Consider the following 17,320-nt stretch of genomic DNA (forward strand, 5'->3'; position numbering starts at 1 on the left):
ACTGTTTGCTCTGTGAGCTCCCAGTCAGTCAGAGGGTAAGTCACAGGGCTCGTTTCCCACCGTCTCCGTGGCTACGGCACCTGTCATCTCAAGCAGAAAAAAGATGTCGTGCTTAATCATGTACAAATCGGGTCTGCTTCATTACACTAGTGGGTCAACATACACATTTGACCTAGGGGTGGCCAAACTTTTCAATTTAAGTTATTTGTTTTATTTGTCTTAAATTGTCTGAAAAAAAGGTTAGTGGTTAAAACATCAGAGATAACACCAGTACAGGATAGATACGAATGTTTTTTCCCCCGATTCTACCACCAAACAGTTCAGAAACATTTCCTTATCTAAAGATAGGCTTTCCGTTAGGAACCAGCTGCTCAGGCCGAACATCCTTTCTTTGCATCTTTAAGTACTGCTTGTAAGAGATCCAAATGCCAGCTGTCCTCGCTGTACGGGCATTTCACAATGCTCTCAAGAAAGGTTTGCAGGAAAGTAAGATACTAACCCATCTTGGCAAAGAAACACAACTGCAAGCAGGCATTTTCAAAAAAAAAAAAAAAGAAGGTATTTTGGAAGACTCTGGCAGTCAGACGAACAGGGAGAGCGCAAAAGAAAGGCTGAACGATATTGGAAGGGACAGAAAATTGATTCCCAATTTTGGCAGGATACCGTGTCTTGTATCAGTATTGTTTCGAGCTAGCAGATAACAAAGCATTTATTCTTCAGTTTCGAAAATGCCACTCTTCCAGCCAAGAAAACGCCAAAGAAGAGCAGTCAAGTAGCGCACAGACGAAGATTCATTTGAATCTCTCACTCACTCACTCACTCACTCACTCAATCAATACATTTATGGTGCACATTTTTTCCAGTTCCTGCGCGCCGTGGGCTATGTATGGCAAATTGTGGTCACTCACTCACTCACTCAGTCACTCACTCACGGATGACCTTTCAGGGGCGTTTTGTGGGACGCACGCGCAGGTGGTGCCAGCTAAAATGTGTCTGCGGAAGCGAGTTGCACCGTGGGTCTGGACGGTTCCGTGCTTGTTACAACTGAACGAGCTCACAAAAGTGACAAACACAGCAGTGTCCCAGAGGAAACTGAAAAACCCGGTCAGAGCCGTTTGAGGGGAAAATTGAAAATTATTTGTCGACCCTTCTCACTGACCCCTTTTGGGCTGATAAACAAACTCCCGGATAAAAACGGAAAAGCAGAACAACATTTAAGTCTTATGTAGACTGAGAAATCTGGAAATGAATTAAGTGTTCATGCCAAAACAAGACAAAACAAGCAGCCAGTAGTAAAATAATAACAACAACAACATCATTATTATTATTATGATTATTATGATTATTATTATAGTATTAGCAATGGATGGCAGCTCATACAGTACTAAATGATTCATGCTGATTGCGCATTGTCATGCCCTGTGGTTTGTGATGTGAGCGTGAGGCTGTGAGATCAGTGAGTTTCCCTACGGGCCTGCTGTGGGCTGAATGGCTGACTGCACACCAATGTTTGGCTGGCTAGTTCTAGACACATATTTAAAGATTGCTTTATTTATTTATTTATTTATTTTAGCAAAAATGATGTCAACAGAACCATTTTCCTCCCAGGTGCCAACACCCTTGGGAGGAAACTTGGCTACTTTTCACACCTGGCTGGATACCCAAAATTTTTGGTAATCCCCCGGTAGCCTCAGTCCTGGAGTGAGAACCTTCCTGAGTGCTGCTGCTACTTCAGCTAGAGTGGGGCTTCATGGCATCGTGTGTGTGTGTGTGTGTGTGTGTGTGTGTGTGTGTGTGTGTGTGTGTGTGCGTGTGCGTGAGTGCGTGTGTGTGCGGGTGTACGTGTGTGTGTGTGTGCGTGAGTGCGTGTGTGCACTTCACTGTGTTTGGTGTATGCGTGTGCGTGTACATGTGTGCACTTCACTGTGTTTGGTTTGAGTGTAGAGTGTGTGTGTGCAGGTGTGTGAGTGCGTGTGTGTGCGGGTGTGCGTGAGTGCGTGTGTGTGCGGGTGTGCGTGTGTGTGTGTGTGTGTGCGTGTGCGGGTGTGCACGTGTGCACTTCAATGTTTTAAAATGGTGAGCATTGTTGGGCTGAATGGCCTATTCTTATCATTACATTATGTTATGTGTTTGTATTGTCCTCACATGTGTCTGTGTGTGCCTGAAGGTTTGTGGGTGGAGTGGGGTGTTAGTAGCATGATGGTAATTTGTGAGCAAAAAATAGAGAATGCAGCATTTAAAAACAGTAATTGTCCTGATAAGGATAACCACCGTTTAATTAGTAGGTGACTCATTTCGGTTTCACTTCATGGCTTTTACACAATGGAAGTGTTTGTGTTAACTATCATATTGCCTTACATTTAATAATGTAAACTGTAACAACGAGGTTGGTATAAGTTTCTTTTAGAACAAGGTGTTGACTCCAGCCAATTAGTCGCAATTTTTGACTCGATACTTGACTTGGACTCGACCTTTAATTTGACTTCACTTGACTGGATGTGAACCCTAGACTTGAAATTAAATCGCCACTAAAATAGCGAGCAACAGAATCTGTCCCATTCTCTGTTTTAAAATCGACCTGTTTTAAATGGCCAGCGCATCAGTTATTCCATCCGTGAAAACAACCAAATAATCGTGATCGATCAGCTGACTGTTGCCATACCTGTGCTGAGGGAACTTTTGATTGGTTGTGAAAATGGTAGGAATCAAATTGCTAGTAAGTGCTACCTAACGCTGGACGTTTTAGCCAGTGGAGTAACTGTCACGAAGAATTTCTCAACCTGTAGTATTTCAGTTGAATTATAAAGACAAATGTAATGGAAATAAAGGAGTACCGGTGACAAGAGAAGCGGCGAACACCTCGAATTTTGACAAGCAAGCATCTACTCCATTTCCACCGGGATAAGGTAAGTGGCTGGCTAACGTTGTTTTAAATTTTTCATGGCTGGCTATAGCTATAGCTAACTAATGTTAAACAGCCCGCGCGCAGAGAGATCACTTGACCTTCCGGCCTTCACTGCACAACAAATCCACTAAGATTCAAATAAAAGTCCACACCGATTTATATAACCCTGTAAAAATAAAACCCGTAGATACTCGGAGATGTTCTCTGTCAGTGCAACCCTTGAGGCTAAGTAACACGCTTAATAGTGTAAGTAGAATATCTCATAAAAAACACGTTTTCAACGTACAAAAATGCCAAGTTACTAAAAAGTATTGATATCAAAATGACGCCAAGTTACGATACTACAAACAATATAGGCTATCTTGCCTCACCGAAATGACATAAGATGTATCTCAAAGCAATGCTACCCAATATTTCCTCAGTTCTTTCAAGTCACTTGGCCCTGTGTATAAGCATGCACCACATGAACAGGCCAAATATATGTGTGGATGGCTCTCTCACAGTCAAGATTGATTGAATAGGTGTGTGTATGTCCAATTTGTATTGGTATGTAGGCCTATGTATTTCGCTGCCCAGGCTTTCTGTTGCGTGAATGATAGTATGTTTCTTGGTACAAGTGTGTTCGTGAATGTGAATGTAAGATGCTGCCAGGGAAATGTCCCCATGCGGATAAAGAAGTTCTCTATGTATGTATGTACAATATGTGTTTTACATGCAGTATTTATTGTACGTAGCAAATATACAATAACTTGCACATGTACTCAAATTCAGTTCAGAAGCAAGTATAAACATGTTTTCTGGAGAAATGTGCTTCCTGTCGTTGCTCAGCAGCAGTTCTGTACATTAATTAATTTATACATTAATTTCAATGTACAATGTTCAATGTGTTCCATGAGGCAATTCGAAATATTTGTCTCTTTGATCTGACAGAAAGTTTGCATGACATTGTGAAATGGTAAGATTAGAAAACACAGGGCCAAGTGACTTGAAAGAACTGAGGAAATATTGGGTAGCATTGCTTTGAGATACATCTTATGTCATTTCGGTGAGGCAAGATAGCCTATATTGTTTGTAGTATCGTAACTTGGCGTCATTTTGATATCAATACTTTTTAGTAACTTGGCATTTTTGTACGTTGAAAACGTGTTTTTTATGAGATATCAGTTCTTTTTGCAAAGCGTTTTATTATGAGAGTGAGAAATGCGACCCTGCAAGAAACGGTTGTGGATTATGGCTATCGTTGTGTGAATCTGTACAGTCTGATGAGCGTGTACCGTTCAGCAGTTTCGGTTTGCTATATATGTAAAACAGTGGCTGTGAGAAAGGATGCAATGGCGTAAGCGTAAACGCATCAGAAACGCAGATGGAATATGGTATGTACTCACGGATTTGACGTCCATCCAACGAGCCTTGACTGACAAAATAATCAACACGCCCGTAGAATTATAACTCCCTAGGTCGCAACTTGTGTAGCCTTCTGTCCTGCTCCGTTGTCTGTTATTTCGTGGAGATGCACTATTAGTGTTTGTAAGGTTTATCCTTCTGTCCTGCTCCATTGTCTGTTATTTCGTGGAGATGCACTTTTAGTGTTTGTAAGGTTTATAAGGCATTTTGATAGGCTAATCTGCAGGTAGGAATCCTCTTCGCCGTTTTGCTAAACTAGAACCGGAAAACATGATAGTGGAGAATAGGAGCAGACGCATATGTCCGAGCAGGCTTTGCATATGAGAGAATAACAACAGTGTGAGAGAAATTAAAATGAAATTACGAAATTCCGTAGTTGAAACAATATGTTTTTAGCAGAATGGGCATGTAGGTGAAGGTTGACATGATCATGGAGTATAGTGCGAAGTAAATGGAGTGACCATGAGCGAGCTTATATTCCTTATCAAATGGTTTACATAACAGTCGGTATTGAACATTGGTTGTTGAAGTGGAGGGTCAAATAACACTGCACACATTATTTACCTGTAATGTAATCTATTGCACGAATGTGTTTTTCTCATGTTCAGTGCTAGTAGTTATACTTATGAGTGAATCATGATTTTAAATGTAATGTTTTAATGCGGAGTTGCAGAACGTACATACGTAGTAATTGTGTGTAGCCTATGTGGCTAGATAGAGAACAGGGCGAGGTAACATGAATGTAGAAACGTGGCGTTTGCTGATATTAAGGTTTTGTACGGTAGCCAAGTGAAGAAATATAGTTAGTAGAAATGGCACAGTGGTGAACCAGTGTAACTTTTAAATAAAAGGAATACATTTGCGTCATGAAATGCACATGGGTGGCCGTGAGTGAGTGAGGTTTACCAGTCTGTGACTTCGTTAGCTAATGCCATAGCTATGCAATGCGTGAAATATCATTAGCGAACCTGCCGGTAGTTTTAAAGAAGAACACAAGCCAGTAAGCACAGAAGAGCTTCCGTTGAATCCATATGGCTTAGCAATATTGTAGCCGGTCAATAACTGAACGTACAGACGGTAAGTCATAATGCATATATCTTAGCAATATTGTAGCCGGTTAATAACTGAACGGTGAACGGCGGGTAGATATGGTGCAAAAGCAATAATTAAGAAGTAGTAGACAATTATTAGTGAGGGTCGAAGCAGGTTAAAGAAACGGGTTCCAAGCTGGGCTTTAACATGCGACCCAGTGTTCCCAAGCCTGTAACCTTACCCACTAGGCCACAGACGGATTAGCTGTTCAACCTGCGGAGTTGCGGAATGTACATAAGTACTAATTGTTTGTAGCGTATGTGGGTAGATAGAGAACAGGGCGAGGTAACAGGAATGTAGAAACGTGGCGTTTGCTGATATTAAGGTTTTGTACGGTAGCCAAGTGAAGCAATATAGTTAGTAGAAATGGCACAGTGGTGAACTGGTGTAACTTTTAAATAAAAGGAATACATTTGCGTCATGAAATGCATATGGGTGGCCGTGAGTGAGTGAGGTTTACCAGTGTGTGACTTCGTTAGCTAATGCCATAGCTATGCAATGCGTGAAATATCATTAGCGAACCTGCCGGTGGTTTTCAAGAAGAACACAAGCCAGTAAGCACAGAAGAGCTTCCGTTGAATCCATGTGGCTTAGCAATATTGTAGCCGGTCAATAACTGAACGTACAGACGATAAGTCATAATGCATATATCTTAGCAATATTGTAGCCGGTTAATAACTGAACGGTCAACGGCGGGTAGAAATGGTGCAAAAGCAATAATTAAGAAGTAGTAGACAATTATTAGTGAGGATCGAAGCAGGTTAAAGAAACGTGTTTCAAGCTGGGCTTGAACATGCGACCCAGTGTTCCCAAGCCTGTAACCTTACCCACTAGGCCACGGATGGATTAGCTGTTCAAATTGCGGAGTTGCAGAATGTACATAAGTAGTAATTGTTCGTAGCGTATGTGGCTAGATAGAGAACAGAGCGAGGTAACATGAATGTAGAAATAGAAACGTGGCGTTTGCTGATATGAAAGTTTAGTACGGTAGCCAAGTGAAGAAATATAGTTAATAGAAATGGCACAGTGGTGAACTGGTGTAACTTTTTAATGAAAGGAATACATTTGCCGTGACTTCGTTAGCTAATGCCATAGCTATGCAATGCGTGAAATATCATTAGCAAACCTGCCGGTGGTTTTAAAGAACACAGGCCAGTAAGCACAGAAGAGCTCCCGTTGAATCCATGTGGCTTAGCAATATTGTAGCCGGTTAATAACTGAACGGTGAACGGCGGGTAAATATGGTGCAAAAGCAATAATTGATAAGTAGGCTAGTAGACAATTATTAGTGAGGGTTGAAGCAGGTTAAAGAAACGTGTTCTAAGCTGGGCTTGAACCTACGATCCCATGTTCCCAAGACTGTAACCTTACCCACTAGGCCACAGGCGGACTAGCTGTTTGAACGGGAAATGTTTCAGAATAAAAATGTATGGGTATTTTGCGTGTGTATGCGCGTTTTTGATTGGGTCGTGTAGGGCAGATTTGGCTGGTGTTAGTGAAATGTCCAATGGGGAGACATGTTGTTAGTGGGATAGGCGGCAGGAAAAATAAGAATGAGAAGAAGAAGAAGAAGAAAGAGAAGAAGAAGAAGAAGGAGAAAACGCAAAATCCCCTTAGTTTGGGGCTTTATTGTGTGGACATGTGAAGTTGTTTATGAATTCTGTCTGTTGAAATGGGGTCAGAATGTACAGAATTTAATGTTTTTAAGGGCTGAGTGTCTGTGGCTGTTGTGGTTATTTCTGTGGGGAACCCTGAAAAGTGCCAAACTCTCGGTGCTGTATAGGTATGGGGGCATGCCCCCGCCAAGGCGTAACTTGGCGGGATGGCATACCTGCCATCCCAATCATTTTTTTAAGTTTTTTTTATCAAGTCCTTTCATTTAAGTAGAATGTTAATATATTGCCTAAGGGGAAAATTTTATACAGCGTATTTCATTGTTTTCCTTTAGAAATGCAAGGAGACCATGAACTCTTGATTTTATATTGCATTCTGCTGGTCCCAATAAAGAGCCATTGAAATCTATATTCACATTCTTTCAGAGAAATGTATTTATCTGAACAAAATGAGCGACAAATGGGTTCTTTGTTGGTCTGGATTGAGTTGAATTGACTTGAAAATAAGCATGTTGACTTGTGACTTGATTTGGACTTGGTTCCTCGCACCTGAAATTTGTTTGAGACTTGAATGAATAAATATGACTTTAGTGGTACCATTGCACCTTCGTTAAGACCATTAAAGTGGGCCTGGTACCTGGATGGGCCTGGTCTGGTATTGAATCCGGACCGTGCCAGTGCCGATTGTGGCCCGGTAGTCCCACAGGGTGATGTACTGGGTGACGCATCTCTTCAGACTGTACCTGGACTAACTATCACTACTCTGCAGGGCACTCCCAATCTAGGATCACTCTTATCGCTTGTATCCTTCTACTTTGTTCCTGTTGCACTTCCATGTGGCACTTGTATCTCCATCCAGCACTTATATTGCACCTGTATTGCTATCTTGATGTTGTAGCTCGCTGTCTTGCCTCCTAGTTCAACCTAACATAACTTTCTGACCTAGCCTATGCTTACTGTGTGAAGTGGACTTACTGTGTTCATGGCTATGGGACCTGTGGTTTTGTAGTTGTTCTATTGACCTCTGGTATGCACTTATTGTACGTTGCTTTGGATAAAAGCGTCTGCCAAATAAATGTAATGTACGGCTGTCTTTACTCCAGCCCAGAGGGTGGGAGGTTGGTGTTAGGTTTCAGTTGGCCAACATAACGGTGACTCATCACCAGCGGGCATCGCTGGCACATCGGACACCCCCGGGGGGTCTTCCTGTACCCCCCCCCCACACGAAGTGTCAGCCACAGCTGAAGCCGGGCATCGTTATTAAAGTAAAATAATTCAGCCAGCGTCTTTATTTCCTTTGTGTGACTGTGACAGCTATTCCCTGGGCTGACCGTAGCAATAATGACGCTTAACATTCTCGATAATTCTCAGTAATGTGTGGTTGGCGGCACACACAAGAACCGCACGAAATGTCGTTTTATCATTTTCATCATGTTTTGAGTAGGCCTACTTACTATGCTGCACAGCTTTTAGTATATGTGTATTATGTAGCTATATTTTGATGCAGAATACCTTTGATCTTCTGCCTACATGCTATTATCATGCCCGTTATGGGTGCTCACACTGTGGAAAGGTTCAGAACATTCCGAGTCTTAGGTCGATATTGCCATGGTAACGTAAACAATCAGTCATTCACCGTGGATACATAATCTAGAGGAATGAGGCACCTTTAGCTGCAGTCCATATTAGCAGGTTTAAGATGCAGACCCTGCAGGGGTATATCGGGGGGGGGGATTAAATCAATGTGGTGTGTGGTGTGGGTTAGATAAATATCGGAATAGGTCATGTAAATTATCCCTGATTATGAATCAGATACGCTGTGCGAGCGGAGATGGAATGTGCCTGCTACCCCTCGCCCTGAACATTGATCTGTACTCGGCATTGATCAGGGGGGAAACAGGTTGTACGCTACAGTGCATTACTGACAATGACAAGCTGCAATGTAAGAAGAGGAAATCCAGAATTTTCCGTTCAGTAGATCAGATTGCTATCTCTGCAGCTCTGTTTGTTTGTTTGTTATTTATGTGCTTTTTTTATGAAGCAATAGCTTATTAGTTTGTTTATAAACTTATTACATGGTGGGTGGAAAGAAAACATGCAAGTGTACATATGCATCATATACATTATGTAAATGTATTGAGACGTTTTGTATTGTATTGCGCTTGCCGCTGTCAGAAGCTAGCGCTCTGGTTCAGCTTTGATCGAGTCGCGCTGCGTTATAGCTGTGCACCAATTACTCACTTGTCAGCTGTCAGTCAGTGCTGTATTTTAACCCTTTAAGCTGTGACATCATAAATATCTGATTAGAATTCTCTTAACTGAACATTCTAATGCTGATGTAACAATCATGGCTGGTAACTGATGGCAGTGGAGTTCTAGAACACTGTCTTAGAATTCCAACATTCCGAAAAAAAAAAAAAACCTACCCTTCAGAGGGTTAATCAAGATGCATTCATGCTCTTGGCAGATGCCTTAGACTTACAGAGCTTAAAGTTTCTTCTACAGCCTCGTCTCATTTGTGATGGTTGGATTTTTCCTGAAGGAATTCGGGGGGGGGGGGGGGGGGGATGCCTTGTTCAGGAGAACAATGTCAGTGCCGTATCTTGGGTTACAAGCTCTCCACCCTGCAGTCTGCACTGTACGTGTGTGCATGTGTGAAATTAAATTAGAGCCGTGTCTTTGCCCCTGAGCTGAGAGGGTGCTGCATACACACGCTTAACACTTAACGTGCTTAACACTGGCGAGGGGTTAACGACACAGCGGCTCTACGTTTCTGACTGATATTAACCCCCCCCCACAACCACCCCCATGCACATGCTTGCCATTACAACCTCTGCTACTATCTACCCACGCCCCCCCCCGCCCCTCCCCCCACCCCAACATCCTGCCCCCACCCCACCCCAAGCCCCACCGCACTCTCCTCATCTTCTTTGTATTCCGTGTCAGTCTGTGTATGATTATGTTTCCTGGCAACCGATGGCTGCCTGGCATTAGCGGGAAATGGTCTGTGTGGACCAATCAGAATCTTCGGAAGCTGTGGGCTACAGGTGAAGGACGGAGTGGGGGTTTTTTTTTCAGGGGGGGGGGGATGTTTTAATGTATTTATTTATTTTTGTGTTGTCTGTGTTGCTGCTCTTTTTTAAGTTTCTTGGGTACTTGCTGTAAAGCTGGCTGTTCAGTGATTGTGGTGTTGCTTTTTTTATTTTGCCCTGTGGAATTATATGAATCTACTGTAGCATGCTACTATAGCCTTGGAGGTCTGAGTGTCAGTCAAATGCATAAACTTTAAAAAAAAAAAAAGATTATAAATAACAGTGTGAATTATATATGCTGCATAAAGTGCATAAGATATAAACCCAGAGAATGAGACAAACGAAGAGTGTTTGTAACTGGCAGAGAAGGTCTGAGCTCAGCACATTGGTGTTAAAATGCCCGCAGACTCTCGGCTTTCAGATCCTCATATTTTTGTGTTATTGCCATAATCACCCCTTTAACACCTCTCATAATTCTCACGCGCGTGACACATTCATAAACGGGGGGGGCGGGAGGGGGAATGGGGAATGCTGGGAAATTTGAAGTACTGTAGAACCTCCAAGATGCAAGTGCCAGAGTTGGAAAAGGCTGGCCAGCAGGGTACGAAGCTCTTTACAAGCTCTTTGTTACAAAGTATTAGCACAGATAATTTAAATAATATAAGTGCTCATTTTCTTTGGACACTGTTTGCATTTGCTCGGTGTGTGCATTTGCATTTGCTCAGTGTTTGCAGTGTGCATTTGCATGTGTTCAGTGTTTGCAGTGTGCATTTTTGTTTGCTCAGTGTTTGCGGTGTGCATTTTTGTTTGCAGTGTGCATTTGCGTTTGTTCAGGGTTTTGCAGTGCGCATTTGCTCAGTGTTTGCAGTGTGCATTTGCATTTGCACTTGCTGATGGCTGAGCTCAGCCGGTGGTGCAGGTTTGGGAGGTCTGTGCCGCGCCCCGTGGTGTCAGCAGGGAGGGTGATGTATGAGCAGAGCTGGGCTCAGCCGCTGCGGAGCAGGGACTGGCGAGACCTCCCTGCTCTGACATTACGGCGCTAATTTGATTAGCATAGCGCCTTCCTCAGGGCTGCGAGAGCCGGCCTCCTCCTGAGCTTCGGACCCGCTTTCTCAACAATGGCACCGTGTGCGTTATGACTGCACGCTGGTGCGTTATGACTATGACTGTGCACTGGTGTGTTGTGACTGTACTCTGGTGCGTTGAGACTGTACCCTGGTGTGTTATGACTGTACTCTAGTGCTTTGCGACTGCGCACTGGTGCGTTGTGCCTGCACACTGGCTGGTGCGTTGTGACTGCACACTGGTGCGTTGTGACCGTACGCTGGTGCGTTATGACTATGACTGCACACTGGTGTGTTGTGACTGCACGCTGGCTGGTGCGTTATGACTATGACTGCACACTGGTGTGTTGTGACTATGGCTGCACACTGGTGTGTTGAGACTGCACACTGGTGTGTTATGATCGTGTGCTGGTGCGTTGTGACTGCACACTGGTGCGTTGTGACTGCACACTGGTGTGTTGAGACCACACACTGACTAGCCGCACGGTCGCGCTCTGCAGCATCGCGGGCGAGAGGCCCGTCTTCGCCGGCGATGAAGGTCAGCGCGCTCCGACTCTGCGGCTCCTCGTGAATATTCATGCGGGCGCGTGATTTAAGACAGAAGATCCATAGCTAATGTGCTGGCGCTGACGGCACAGGAAGCCTCCTGTCTCCAGCAGAGCCTCTTACAGGAAGGGGCCGCGGATGGGGCGGGCACTCAGCACCTGGTTCCGAATTTGGCGGATTTGTCACGGCACTTACCCCCCCGTAAACACGGCTAACAAGCGTGCGTCCGCTCGTTAGGTCACTTACCGCAGGGCAGCTGAATCTGCAGGGCGCGCGCACCCCGCTCGAACCCGAATTCACAAGCGTGGGGAACATAGTGACGTGATGTTGTGCCCAGAATAGTCTCCAAACGCCCCGTCAAGGTCATGCAGATATGTTCCGCACCCCTATGGGATTGTCCTCTGATGGTTATCGTTCATTACTGGGGCGAAAAAAATTTCAGAATGTTCAGAAAAGAAGTACCAAAATGTTAGATTCGCTGAACATTGTTGCAAAAAAAAAATCTTGCAATAAAATTAACGCGAATGACGTTATTCTTTTCTGATTCTTTTTTTTAAATGACATTTCAAAAACAGTGCTGCAGTGACCTGCTGGAGTGCAGACATATATACGCAGGATGTTTCCTGAAAATTGACCCCGTAAAGAGGTTTTTCCAGGAATGTTCCGGAAACAGAAATGCGTTTGGCGGGGGACGCCAGAGAGTGTTGAGGTACGTAGAGGTGTGGAGCACCTGACTCACAAAGCCTGAGCCTCAAAGGGACTGGAGCTGTAGAGAGGTGGGAGGCGGGGGGTGGGGGTGGGGGGGTGCGGGGGGGTCGGGGGCACGATCGACCCGGGGCTCGTTTAAAGAATCCCACACCGTGTCCTCGTCTCCCGGGATACCGGGCGGGGGGAACAGAGGGGAGGCTAATTGCCCCATCCTGAGAACGACGAGGGCGTCCACCGGTCGAACCTCTCCTCATCAAAAGCCACTGAAGTTCTTTCTTTTTTTTCCCCCCTCCAAAACTCTCACGAGAGAACGACCAGCTACAAATTGACTCAATGAGAGACTCAGAGATGCTGCAGTCGGGTCGGCCCCCCGCTCCCGCCCCCCCCACCCCCCTCCCGCTTTTTGAATTCAGACGACGCTGAATTAATCTCCAACACTCCCGTAACACCATAAACCTTCAAAGTTGATACTGTGCAAGACAAGGGGAAGCTGATCTTAAACACACTGCTCCATGTTGAAGGGTTTTATTTATACATTATGTATTAGGCTGTCAAAGGCACGCATTCATTTTATTTATTTTTTTACATTTTGCATTCTAAATGGAATCCCTTGGCTGAGATTACAGATTTAAGTTTAATTAAAAGCTATGTATTAGCATTATTGTTTTTTCATAAGGTGAAATGTATTCTTCTTATTGTTGTCATCATTATTATTATTATTATTATTATTATGCAGTACATGTGTGTTTGCATTGTAAAAGTCACTCTGTTAAGTGCCAATAAAGACCAATAAGTGGACCAGCTGTCCTCTACATCCTGGCCTACAAATGTGTGTCTGTAGAACTTAAGACTTAAGCTCAGCGTCTGGTGACATGCTGTGAAGTGTTTATCTATTTAAATGTATCTAAATCTCCTTCATTTCAACAGGAAACTCTCACGCATATTAATATCTCTCTTTGTGAGGGTGTCCTGGCCATATGGCAACATGCAAGCACTGGTGTTAGGCCTGAGTTATAGCAACACAGTGGACACAGAAAGCAGTGAGATCAGCACAGTTAGCGACACAGGAAGCAGTGAGATTAGCACAGTTAGCAACACAGGAAGCAGTGAGATCAGCACAGTTAGCAACACAGGAAGCAGTGAGATTAGCACAGTTAGCAACACAGGAAGCAGTGAGATCAGCACAGTTAGCAACACAGGAAGCAGTGAGATTAGCACAGTTAGCAACACAGGAAGCAGTGAGATCAGCACAGTTAGCAACACAGGAAGCAGTGAGATTAGCACAGTTAGCAACACAGGAAGCAGTGAGATCAGCACAGTTAGCAACACAGGAAGCAGTGAGATCAGCACAGTTAGCAACACAGGAAGCAGTGAGATCAGCACAGTTAGCAACACAGGAAGCAGTGAGATCAGCACAGTTAGCGACACAGGAAGCAGTGAGATCAGCACAGTTAGCGACACAGGAAGCAGTGAGATCAGCACAGTTAGCGACACAGGAAGCAGTGATTGCAGCACAGTTTTAGGGACACTGGACACAGGAAGCAGTGAGAACAGCACAGTTTTAGGGACACTGGACACAGGAAGCAGTGAGATCAGCACAGTTAGCGACACAGGAAGCAGTGATTGCAGCACAGTCTTAGGGACACTGGACACAGGAAGCAGTGATTGCAGCACAGTTTTAGGGACACTGGACGCAGGAGGCAGTAGTAACAGCACCGGCGGGTTGGGCTGAGCAGCCCTGTTGTATTTCTGAGGTGGATAAGCTCAAAGCCGCGCCGGTCCTGCTAATTGCTCTTGCGTAAGAGCGGGCTAACGACTCTGTCTGCCTGCGAGCCCCAGACGGCTTCCTATTATAACCTAATTAGGAGATGCAAATTAGGGGGCCTAACAGCGCCCGTGGACACGTGTGACTTCCGGAGGGCGTTCTCTACCATCCCCCCCTCCCCCAACTTCTCCCCCTTTCCCCAAAATCTTTGATTCCCTCCCTCCGCTGCCTCTGCGTTCCACTGTCTGGCCTCGGTATGCTCTGCAGAGCGGTGTTTAAAGACAGCAAGCGAGGGCTTTCTGCGAGCAGCGGGCCCCGCTCGATACTGAGCCGCGTTAATTGGGGTCTGTGATTTGTTGATAGCGGCGCTGAGAGGCTAATGTTTGTGTCGGAAACGGAACCAGGGGGGGCGGTGGCTTGTGTCGGGAGGTAGGCCGGGCCGGGCCGGCCGGCACCATCAGGCTCTCACAGACAGAGAGAGGACGGGGAAGGCAGGGCAGAGCCAATCAGAGCGCTGCTTTTCTTCTCGCTGACCAATCACGCGAGTCCCCATGGGTACGGAGGCGCTGTGGAGCATGTGGTCCTGTGACGTTCCAGCTGGAGGTGAAGCTTGCGTGCGTGCGTGCGTGCGTGCGTGCGTGCGTGCGTGCGTGCGTGCGTGCGTGCGTGCGTGCGTGCGTGCGTGCGTGCGTGCGTGCGTCTCTCTGTCCCATCTACCTGTCAGAACAGGCCTCTTTTCAAGAACACCTTGATTCTGGGTGCAATGACAACACCCTGAACCCACTACAGGGACTACTTAGTAAACTGTAAATCATAAATATAATTTTGCTCAACTCAACTTAAAAAAAAGTACAAGAAGTTGTTATAACTCAATTAAAATGGTACAGAAACATGTGGCTTGAAGGTTGAAGACCAGTGTGTATTTACTGACAGCGGCTCCAGGCAGTTTGTTTGAGCGAGCCAGGTGCCTTTAGGCACTTCAGTAAGTATGCGCTTTGCTCAAATGAACCTTTCTCTGAGGTGCAAGGGCAGGTAAACTCCTGCCAAACAGGGGCCAAGTAGGAGCACGGCCCGGTTTTTAATTGATATTCAGGTTTAAGATGTCCTTAACCTTGAGTATAAAAGTTTAAAAAATGTAACTTTCTTAAACGTGCGCTCAGAACGACTGATCAAAGCACCTCAAATTGGCTTAAAAGCTGTGACACGGTGGCACACTCGGATCAGCATTCAAATAATCCTGTTCTAGCTTCGAGCGGAAGACACCTGTTAATCCCCCTAACTGAGGGGAGGTGGGGGGGAGTCAGGATAAGTGTGGGTGAAGACTCTTTGGGGCTAAAAGCCTGTTGTTTTGCTTCCCTGAGTTCCGCCAGGCAGCCCTACTGCAGTCTTCCTGCTTTATCTTAATGTTCTTGGGTGAGTTCCTGTCACTGCCTAATCCCATTAGAAGGGAGACCTGTGTTCTCAATCAGGATAATATCGATGTGTAATATCTTTTTGTTCTTGGGTGAGTTCCTGCCACTGCCTAATCCCATTAGAAGGGAGACCTGTGTTCTCAATCAGGATAATATAGATGTGTAATATCTTTTTGTTCTTGGGTGAGTTCCTGCCACTGACCGTACCTATTGGAAGGGAGACCTGTGTTCTCAATCAGGATAATATCAATGTGTAATATCTTTTTGTTCTTGGGTGAGTTCCTGCCACTGCCTAATCCCATTAGAAGGGAGACCTGCGTTCTCAATCAGGATAATATCATTGTGCAATATTTTTTTGTTCTTGGGTGAGTTCCTGCCACTGACCGTACCTATTGGAAGGGAGACCTGTGTTCTCAATCAGGATAATATCAATGTGTAATATCTTTTTGTTCTTGGGTGAGTTCCTGGCACTGATCGTACCCATTAGAAGGGAGACCTGTGTTCTCAATCAAGATAATATCGATGTGTAATATCTTTTTGTTTTTGGGTGAGTCCCTGCCACTGACCACACCCATTAGCATTGGGACCTGTGTTCTCAATCAAGATAATCGATGTGTAATATCTTTTTGTTCTTGGGTTAGTTCCTGCAACTGCCTGCTCCCATGAGCAGAGAGACATCGCGGGTGGGGGAACGTTCCATAGGTAGCTGAGCTGACTGGGGTGGGGAAATGTCTTGCCGGTGGGGGGGGGGGGGGGGGGGGGGTTATGGATGGGATAGTTAAAGTGTTCTCCAGTTCAGTATGCATCTGAAACGGAACATGGGGAGGAGCTGGGGTTGTTGGGGGCTGTGGAGGTTACCCTATGTATCCCCATTTTACACAAGGGGACTCAGAGACTCCCAGTGCAGACTCAGCTCTCCTTTTGCAAAGGGAACCTTGTCCCTCTCTCTTTTGGACAGGCTCTCTGTAAACACACACAATACGTCCTCCTACACTGTTTTCCCCCCCCCCCCCCCCCCCGTCCAGAACGGGCTCCCTAGCAACCGGTTGCTATTAGATACTGCTGTGTCTGTCACCATGGTAGCAGATCCTCGCTATACATAACCCCTCCCTGCAATTCGCCACCGTGCCCCATAAACCATTTCTCCCTTTATGATATCAAACGCAGTAAACCTCATCGCACAGTGATTATGAAGGAGCGAGCAGAAGATGTCAGGGTTACAGAGAAAACCCTGAATGCCGACCAATCGATTGGGCCGTAGGCTGTGATGTCACCCGAATGGCTGACCCAATGCACTGTGCTGACATTCAGAGTAATAATAGTGTTGATATTATTGTTGATAATAGTTTAAATGTCATTGTATACTATATTATTAGTACCCATTATGGTACATGATTATATCATATATTTGTTTTATAAATAATGATATATATCAGGGATATTGCCCACTCGCTTACTTGACCTAGTGGCTTCCACACACACAAACACACACATGCGCATTCACACACACATGCATACACTCATACACATACACACACACACACACTTCTAAACAGTACTGAGCCATATCTTGCTTCATTTCAGGATGCGCTCACCTCTCAGAAGATGCGTTGAGTGGGCTGCAGAGTGTTCAGGCATTCTCTTGTGTGTGTGTATCTTTATGCAGGCTCACACACACACACACACACACACACACACACACACACACACACTGCACAGCGCAGTTTCAAGGGCACATAACCTACGGCTTGCGTACTTGCACGCATGCTTGTGTAAGTC

General features: G+C 45.1%; 1 protein-coding gene across 9 annotated transcripts in view; it reads left to right on the forward strand.

Annotated features, from left to right (window-relative positions):
* Positions 1–2,495: 2,495 nt before the first annotated feature.
* Positions 2,496–17,320, forward strand: part of LOC135235236 (leucine-rich repeat neuronal protein 2-like) — an 88,966-nt gene continuing 74,141 nt past the window's right edge. For 4 of the 9 annotated variants that reach the window (XR_010324327.1, XR_010324325.1, XR_010324326.1 and 1 more), the window contains exon 1: positions 2,510–2,906. The gene's annotated coding sequence lies outside the window, so the exon portion shown is untranslated. Of the gene's footprint in view, positions 2,924–12,231; positions 13,042–17,320 lie in introns of those variants that run through there. The other 5 variants (XM_064300526.1, XM_064300524.1, XM_064300527.1 and 2 more) reach the window with 3 other exon arrangements.

This window comes from Anguilla rostrata, chromosome 11, assembly GCF_018555375.3.
Source record: "Anguilla rostrata isolate EN2019 chromosome 11, ASM1855537v3, whole genome shotgun sequence".
NCBI lineage: Eukaryota > Metazoa > Chordata > Actinopteri > Anguilliformes > Anguillidae > Anguilla > Anguilla rostrata.